This window comes from Poecilia mexicana, unplaced genomic scaffold, assembly GCF_051168715.1.
Source record: "Poecilia mexicana isolate PSO_F unplaced genomic scaffold, ASM5116871v1 scaffold_19, whole genome shotgun sequence".
In the NCBI taxonomy this organism is placed as follows: domain Eukaryota; kingdom Metazoa; phylum Chordata; class Actinopteri; order Cyprinodontiformes; family Poeciliidae; genus Poecilia; species Poecilia mexicana.
Genome location: NW_028263388.1, coordinates 3,058,098 through 3,067,819, shown reverse-complemented (window position 1 = coordinate 3,067,819; position 9,722 = coordinate 3,058,098).

The following is a 9,722-nucleotide window of genomic DNA, read 5'->3' as shown; positions in this document are numbered from 1 at the left end:
TAAACCCTTTAGAGCTCATATACTGGGGCATGTGCAGTGCAATGGCGGCTGTGGCTCCAACATCTACCCTCTCCCCAGAGCGTTGCTGGTTCCCCTGTAAAGAACACAAGAGAACCATAACTCATAGTTTTAAAGAGTCAAATTTATTACCAGATAAATATGGAGACAAAGATTGGGGAAAAGGGGAGAAAGACTGCAGTACTAAACTAGTCAGATGTAAACACAATTGAAGGTGGTGGTAAAGGAGAATATCTTACAAAGAATATACTGATGTTGATTTGTAGAGGCCTCTCAGCTCTGAAACACAACAAACCAGAGAACAGTGAAGAGCGTATGTAGATAATCAGTGCTCACACTGATTATCAATTATGAAATGTATTGTGAACTGATGGCTGGTCGGGCTCTGTCCCCTAAATCATAATGTTCCTCACTATAGAGCCCAGGGTATTTTTGGTACTAGGTATTGGGTCCATGAGTTTCAATTTGAACCTTGTTGGCCTAATTCCTCCAATTTTATTCACAACATATTTGCTCAAAACCAATGATTACAACAACCAATAATTATTCAAAACCAATAATTACGACAGGTAAACAGTGCAAAGTACTCCCATTGACAACATAAACTCGTTGATGTTTCCATTTCCCCCCCAATAATGCCAGTCTCCACTATGTCAATATTTGTATTCCTTAAGTAAAAAAATGCATTTCTCATACAGACATAAATATTTTATTAATAATAACAGGTGATATTATCTCATAAAATAAAAATGGTTGCAAATACAACAGAATTAGAGATTGGCATGCTCTGAAGAAAAAAAATTTCTACGTCACTGTCCAACATGTAGGAACTTATTTTTATTTTAGGTCAGTAAGAATTACCAACATTTTCACATTTGTGAAATGACAAAATATTAGGAGAGCTTTCTTCATATTCTCACATTTTAATATTTCCTCAGTATTTGATAGAATTTTCTTTTAAACCCTATGACTTAGATCACACTTTTTTGGCTTTCTTCCACAAACTTCTCATAATAGTTAAGTGGAATTTTGACAAATTCCTCCTGACAGAGCTGCTTAAAAGCTCCCATGAAATGCAGTTAAATAGCTAATTTTGTATAGTTGCAAGAGTATTATAATAAATCAATTTTAGTATCTTTGGGGTGCTGGACAAATTTGCCCTGGCTATAGAGAATATGGTAAAACTTTAGATTGCGATCTATAAAAAAGAGCTGCCTGTTTGCTACACTTGCAGTGGAGATGAAGATGGTCCATTCAGGAAAGCAGAGCCGCATCAAACTTTAATGTGGAACTGCAGAAAAAAGAAAAAAAAATTAAAAAAAAGAAAAAATTGAATTGTTAATGCATGTCACCATGAGAAAAGTATATTGAGTTTTGCTTAAAAAACACTTTTTTAAAAAATTAAAATCACACACTTTTGCCTCATGAAGTGACTGTTTTTTTTGGGTTTTTTTGCAAAAAAAACTTATTTGCGTTTGTCAGAAATATTTTCTTGCTATTCTAAGTTTTTGTTTGTGACTCAAAGTTTTGCTTGTGATTCTCAGATGATGTCGGGGGCAGGGCTTAAATCGCAACAAAAGGTTTCTGATGTGTGCAAATAAAAGTTTATGTTTGGCAAATAACTTTTTATGTTCACGAGACAAAAATGAGTTATTTAATTTAAAAAAGTTTTTTAAACAAAACTTTTTGTTTTTAAAAAAGAAATCATTTCAATTCCAAAAGTTTTGATTACCATATAGGGCCCATGTAGTGCCCATGTGGGCTGTGGCCCTACATGGGCAAACCCATGTGGGGCCATCGTGGAACCCGCGGACAAACCCATATGGGACCCATATGGCCTGCCCTCCTTTTCCCCACATGGGGCCCACCTAGGCATGCTGGCAGGGATATTTTACTTAACTGAGGTTTTTTTTTTTTTTCATTGAATAATTGGGGGAAAAAAATTAACTGCATACTCTGCGACCCAGACCCTAAACTTATTTAAAGTTTGGATTGAGTTTTTCCCCTTCATTAATGACACACTTTTATTACATACATTATATCCATCATGGTAGTTCAGGGTGAGTTATTTTTAATTCTAAATGAATATCTTTGTTGGACTTTTATTTAAGAGCTATTTTCCTTCAAGATACATTTACCTAACGCTAGAATAAATGCAATGTACATTATGCAGCAAAGGAAATTAGAAGACATATATCCATTATGGAGATGATCGGTTTTGGACCGGCGATGTGCCCCTATTGCATAAGCAATACTGAAGAATGCTGCCATCATTAACAATACAGGGAAGAAGCTTTTTAGTTATCTTGCTTTGCTAGCAAAGTCGTTAGCTAGCAGCTAGCTAATAGTACAACAACAACAGCCTAATGTCTGTATGATAAAAATACTGAATCGATAGATGAGAACAGTTTTCCTCACCTGGCTGTCTCCTCCCGCTCAGTAGTTCTTCAGAGAAAGGCAGACGCAGAGGCCTGTCAGTGTCTGTTGCATTTCATTACCTCTCTGCTTAAACCGCTACTCCGTGCTGAACAGAAACGATACGTTCAACGTTTTCCGTCATCTGACAAGTAGCAAGTCTACTCCACTTTATTCACCAAAAACGTTTTTTTTTTCTTTTTTTTAATTCACCAAAAACTGTTCTGTAATCTGGAACGTTTGCTACGTTGAGCTCCGCAGTTAGCCGCCTTATCTCACTGCGCGAGAGGCAATTGCGTCATGCGTCACGGGCAAACGGTCAAAGGTAACAAGGTGACCGGATGGTTTATTATGTTGTACAAAAAAACCCCAACAAAAAAACTAATTATTTTAGGACATGTTATTATGTGTCAGAAGAGGGCTTAGGAAATAATAATACCAAAAAAATTGACAAAAAGGGCACTTGGGGGCAAGGAGCAAAAGGGGCAGGTGCTCAAGCACCCCAAGCCCCCACCCCACCCTCTCTGCACGTGCCTGGACAACCCTGACCATGATCATGAGACTTCAGATTCACTGTAGTACAGACAGCTCTTTCCTGCCAACAGCCATCACCATCTACAATAACTATTTGAAGAATTTAAATTAATATGAGTTACAAAAACATTTAATTTCCCTTTGAGATCATAAAGTATCTTTGAATTTGAATTGAATTTTGAATATTGTTATGCTCTGCTTACTTTTCTGTTTGTCATTTGTTCTTTACTGATAATCAGTTGCTGTGGTTCATAGATGCCTATTTCTAGTTAGCATTATGCTAATGCTGGGAAGGATAAAGATTTCTTTTTTAAAATGATTAATAATGATCATGCTCCTGTTGCCTTTTATAAGCTTTTACCTGATTGTAAGTTAAATCCAGGGGGATAGCTTGGTGCTCTGGTTCTATCAGGGTTAATGTCATGTTGTGATTATTTCATCCTGTACCAGTGTGTTTTAGTTCTCTTAAGTAGGAAGGCTTCTGCTCCTTTGTGTTGTTAGCGGGTTCTCAAAATTTCAGTTTTGGTACTTTTATCTAATTTAGCCCTTCATGTTATTTTGCATGAAGAATGTTGTGCTATTGTGAGACTGTATTGAGCTGTTATTTTTTTCATCCATATGGCTGAAGTAGATTTCCAAAAATATAATTAGTCATCAAAATGAAAACAATGTGTGTGACTGATGGTCTAGGATCTCTACACATCATTTTTAGAGGTGTAATTGGAATTCAGTTCTTTACTGTCGTTGGTATTGCCTCAACAAAAACCAACAGGCAGAGGTAGCACTGCTGTGTCTTCGCTCCTGTCTTGTCCTGTCAGAGAAAGAAAGACAGAAGAAGATGGATAATGCTGATCCTGTGAGTCAGCAGACAGATGAAACCTTCCTACATTTGTAATTATGGATAGTTTTTTGGCAACACAAGTGACGTGGAAAAGAAGTCATTCCTGAACTTCAACAAATATGGACATTAATTTGGAAGCTTTTACAGACGATTGAGGACCGGGTGGGGGGTGTGAGGTGGAGGAGGGGTCAGAAGCGCTATCTCATGTCTCATGCTGCTCCCCTGTGATGGAGACCAGGGGTTCCATCCCTAATAAATAATTATTGATATTATGTTGTTTCATTTATTTTCTGACCAAATGCTTTTTTGCTTCAGTTCTATATTTCAGTTGCACTGTGACATTTAATTGTTTGGATTTAATCATTTATATATCTATGTATATAATTTGGATATGTTTGTCTTGAAAAGTCCCTGAAAATTAAATTTTATGTGAATCGTCTCCATTTAATAAACTGAACTGAGGAATGAGCTGTGAGGGAGTAGAGCAGAGACTGCAAACATTATAGTGAACTCCCATTGAAATGCTTTTTACACAGATATCAGTCAGTCTCTATCTTCCTGCCTCCCAACCAAGTTAACCATGTTACAGGTAAAATAAACACTGACATTTCTTCAATGTTTGTCCCAGTGACCAACCTAGCTACTAACTCAACAATCAGTTCTTCTACGTCAGGGATGGGCAACTCCAGGCCTCGAGGGCCGATCTCCTGCAACTTTTAGACGTGTCTCTACTTCAACACACCTGAGTCAAATAATGAGGTTGTTAGCAGGACTCTGGAGAACTTGACTGCACTTAGGAGGTGATTCAGCTGTTGGATTCAAGTGTGTTGGACCAGGGAGACATCTAAGAGTTGCAGGACACCGACCCTCGAGGACCAGGATTGCCCACCCCTGGGTTAGACCAATGTGTGTGTGAACAACCAAATGAGATAAAACACATCAGAAGTTCAAATTAGGAAAATCTAACTAGGACAACTGAATATTATCATTATTAAATTAATCAAATATGCTTCAACAAAAATATTGCTTTATGAATTTAGGCTATTATATCTTTTTTCGTTTATTTATTTAACATTATATGCTCTAACAGATTTAATTGTTTTTCAGTTGAATTGACTATCTGTCATATTAAACCTGCTTATGGTCTCTATCACAAAAACTTCACAGTTTAGACTTTTTATAACCACTACAAATTTTTTGAAAAGATGGACATCCAAAATTCATGGTTTACCAGTAAATCTCAACAATCAGGAGTAGATGGACAGATCGCTCTTCTGACAGGGTGGAAAGAGCAGCAGGAGGTACCAGAGTGTGTGAAGCTGCAAGCTGGGATGAGGCTGGCTGGAGTAACACTGACTGTCACTATGGAGATGGATGGATTTCTGTCAGAACTGCAACATTTCTTAGAATACTTGATATGTGCTGTAGATGAACTATATCAGTTCAATTTAGGAACATGGCATGTTCATGTTTAATGTTAGATGCTCAATGCTCAAACATCAACTTAGCCACTTGCAAAATTCAAAATAATAGACTGTAGCTGCATCTGCTCAAGGAAAAATTATTTGTATAGCATATTCCAGGCTCAATACTTCCTGCAGAAAGTCAGTATTTATGGTTGCAGTCTGGAAATTGTACATCTAATCAAATATGTCTTTATCTTTAGTGGTATTGATTATTGAAACAGTGTCTTCACAGATTTGCCTAAAAATTCAGACAGCTGCAGCTGAATCAGGACGCTGCTGCTGACATTCTGACTAGAATCAGGAAGATGGAGGAGACCCAGTTCTACATCACCCAGTTTTACACCACCCAGTTAATTTTAGTCTGGATAACATTCTTTAATTAATTCTCCTCATGTTGTCACTGCAAAGTTTTTTTGTTTGTTTATTGTGTTATGCTTTTATTATGTAAAGCACTTGGAATTGCCTTGTGGCTGAAATAGGCTATTAATAAACTTGTTGATGGAATACATTTTATCATACAACCTTAGCTGTAATAACAGAAGCATTTAAAATAGCTCCTAAAATATATTGTTTCTATTCTTGGAATCCTTTAAATATGTCAAATATGCAGCAAACTGTATTTTAAAAAAGTAAAATACAGAAGCAACAGTTCACATTGTTTTCTGTCTTTATGGAAGTTTAGAAATGTTTGAGGGTTTGACCATTTTATGACACAGTAAAAATATACACGTATGTTTAATATGTGTTCAGTTCATCTGTCCAGAGCAGATGTGGATTAGAATTATTAATAATTATAATAATGTGGAGCAAAATGCAATTTATAAGTTTTTAAAAAATATTATTGGGGCCTGCCCATAGCAATGCATAGGGAGAGCAGTGACTGACCTGCTAAGCAGGTCAGTCACTGCCTCCATGCATTGCATGGCAGGCACCTATTAATCTACACCCAATAGAACGCCTCTTTATTATTATAATAATAATAAATATAATTTATTATTCTTCCGTTACCGTTAATGCGGCTTGTACCGCTGCGTGTACACCCACAAAAGTGGTATCAAAACGAGCGGCTCGATCCCGGCAAGTGAGCTATTACTTTTAGTGGGATTCTGAGATAAAATGACGACATAAATTAAAAAAATGAAAAAACTTTAATCTGAGGAACTCACAGCATCACTAAGATTTCTCTCTGAAACACACACACAGGACATTGGAGGTCTGACTCCAAAACTCTCTTTAAATCCCCCTCACAGGCACAAATAGAGGCCTATTGATTTCAAAGTTGGTCAAGAAATAGATACACATGCCTGCTCCCGTAAAATGTTTTCAAAATTTTCCTAGGGCTTATGGTTTTTTGTCAGGGCCCTGAGAACGACGCTGGGTGTCTCACAAGTATAGAAACCTGCATCTTGTCTGACAGACACAGCCAGCCCAGGTGCAGATCATTATTTACCATAGCAACGGGCCCTAGACAGAGGCAGTGAGTATTCCCACAGCGCTGAATCAGATCTCACAATGTATTGTGGGAAGAATACATATTTCCTGTGACTATTCATGTTTTGCTTACATAAAATTATTACTTGTCTGAATTTTTGAGTGTAAATTAAAATCTTTACTATGAAAATTGAAATTGCTTTTATAAATTAACTATTACCAACTTTCTTCATGTTCTGAGCTCAGCGCACACCATTTTTCTCTCATCACTGCAATTACTGTGAATGAGCTACAGATATGAATCGCGGGACTAAATGAGATGACAAATAGCCCTCTCATATGCTTCAAACGGTTTTTGGATCGGCCTTACGGATCCTGAACGGGAAGCAGTCGTTCGGACTGCTTTTTTCATTAAAACTGAGTGGGTGTCTCATAAAGTTAGATAAAGTCTCTGACACACACACTGCAGTTTCATCGCTATAGCAACAGAACATAGAGATAGGGAGAGCAGCTGGTTTGTACTACAAAGACTCTGTAGTTCTAAACATGGCGGAACACTTTAATACAGAGGGCAGAGCAGAAGGTCAGAACTACAACATTGCGGAACACTTTAATACAGAGGGCAGAGCAGAAGGTCAGAACTACAACATGGCGGAACACTTTAATACAGAGGGCAGAGCAGAAGGTCAGAACTACAACATGGCGGAGCACTCAATGGGCTCTTTGCACCTAAGGCGTTGACGTCACATCTCCAGGAGCAAATGCGGCTCACTTTTTTCCGCTTTGAGTTACCATGACTGGTAGAAAAGACTAAGTCGTATTTCAGATGCAAAAAAACAATACTATTAACATTGTTGTCTTCCTAATATAATGGGCTTTTAAGTTTTCGTTAATTTCCAAGCGATCCTGAATTAAGAAGATGGCTTGTAAATATCTGTCGCTACCAGTTAAAGTTAACGCCGCACAGCAAAGTTTGCAGCCTTCACTTCACTCCGGATCAGCCTAAAACTACCGGGGATACGGATGGTAAATAAAGGAGCCTCCCTGAGTTATTTCCATGGAATCACTTCTGTATTCAGCCTGAAAGAGTTTATGGGAACGAGAGAGCAGACCAGAGCCAGACAGCCGAGCTACTGATCCTCCTGTACATACTGCTGTAAACACCGTCCTATCTGAGCTCTTCACAAGAAACATGCAAAGGTAATAAAACGAAATAACACAGAGACATGAAGCAACACGGTCATATTTTTCTAAAAGCAGCAACTTTGAACCTGAACAGCTGAACCAGATCTCTGACACCAGAGCTGCGCTACTGTCAAGCTATGAGGCTTGTTGAGCTCCGTCAGGCTTCGGAAGTAAAAAGTCCGAACCGTAACCGAACCCCGTTAGTCTGTGACACTAACGACAATAAACACACATAATATACTTGAAAATAAGATAAATACATTGTCCGTTTGAATGTTTAGATACTTAAATAGCACATTTTACAAGAACAATGTCCGAGAATATTGCCTAGTAGCATAAGCTAACGTTAATGTTAGCCACAAAGTTTAAGTAAAACTCACCTTCGTGTCAGTGAATGTATAACGAGGCGAACATCTTAAAACCTTTCTCCAGCTGACTTGTTGGGGCTTCGGATCGATGTACAAACCTTGGCCAAGCACTGCAAGCACCTAATGTAAATGATATTTGTATTGGATCGGAAACAATCGAGCCGCTTTACCCCTAACGCGGAAGCTGAGGTGCAAAGAGCCCATTATTACAGAAGGAGGGCTGAGCTGGCAGTTAGAACTACTTCCTGTTTTGGGCTTTATACAGGTGGATTAACAAAACCACTGTTACACATTGGATTAGTGTTGCCATTTCAAATGAAGTTTACTGAAAGTTTCAAAATAAAAGCCTGCATACTTCCCTCATGTAATATTAAGCTTTTTTCTGTTTTTTTCCCTCTGGATTCACATTAACATTACCATTCCATGGGTGTCTCAAAGATAGAAATCCTTCCCCAGCTTTCTGTCTCTCACACACACAGCAGTTGGATGAGGGCCAATCGCTATAGCAACAGAATCCAGACAAAGGCAGAGCTGCTGGTTTGGACTACAAACCAGCAGCCATAACTGCCATAACTGTAGTTCTATCTATGGCCAAGACTCAGCTAAAACAGAAGCCTGAGCAGCATGTCAGAACTACAACATGGCGGAACTGTCTGTTACTATAGAGGAGGAGTTGGCTGGTATTATAAACTACTTGTGCTTTGAGCATTATATAACTGATTTAACCCGATCACTATTACACATGAAATTAGTGTGGGAATTTCAAATGAAGCTTATTGAAAAATTTTCAAAATAAAAGCCTTCACAATTTTTACATCATGTAATTGCTCTTTTTGGTGTTAGATAACTGGTTTAACCAAACCACTGTTACACATGGGATTAGTGTTGCCATTTCAAATGAAGCTTACTGAAAGTTTCAAAATAAAAGCCTGCATACTCCCCTCACATCAGTGCACCGCTGCAGGTGGTGCAAAAATATTATTCTTCTTTTATGTCTTTTCTCTCAGCACAAACATTAGCATTCCACTGCCACACACTAGTGCACTTCTTTGTACGCATTAGCATTTTCCCTCAAATAAGCTTTTAGCCAATTTATTTACTTATTAGCCATGTTTAGAAAACTGATTGGACTGAGTCAATGGGTGACAACATGGTACTGATACCCCACATTCTACTGATACCAGTCATGCTATTATTAGTATTTTGGCTAATTTTACCGTATGCAACATACTGAATGGTACTAGTACAGCTTAGTCCACATGCTTCTGACTAATCCACAGGTTATTGACTACATTGAAGCTTTCTTTAGCATTAAGGCTAATTTTTAGCATCGGAACGCTGGGTCCAAACCGACGGGCACACTTTGGCAGGCCCCTCAAAATTTCTGCAGGAATTTTCTAGTTGATTTCTTACTGTTTAATAACCACTAAGCTCTAGAAAAGGCCGCCTGACAGCAGTTGGAAT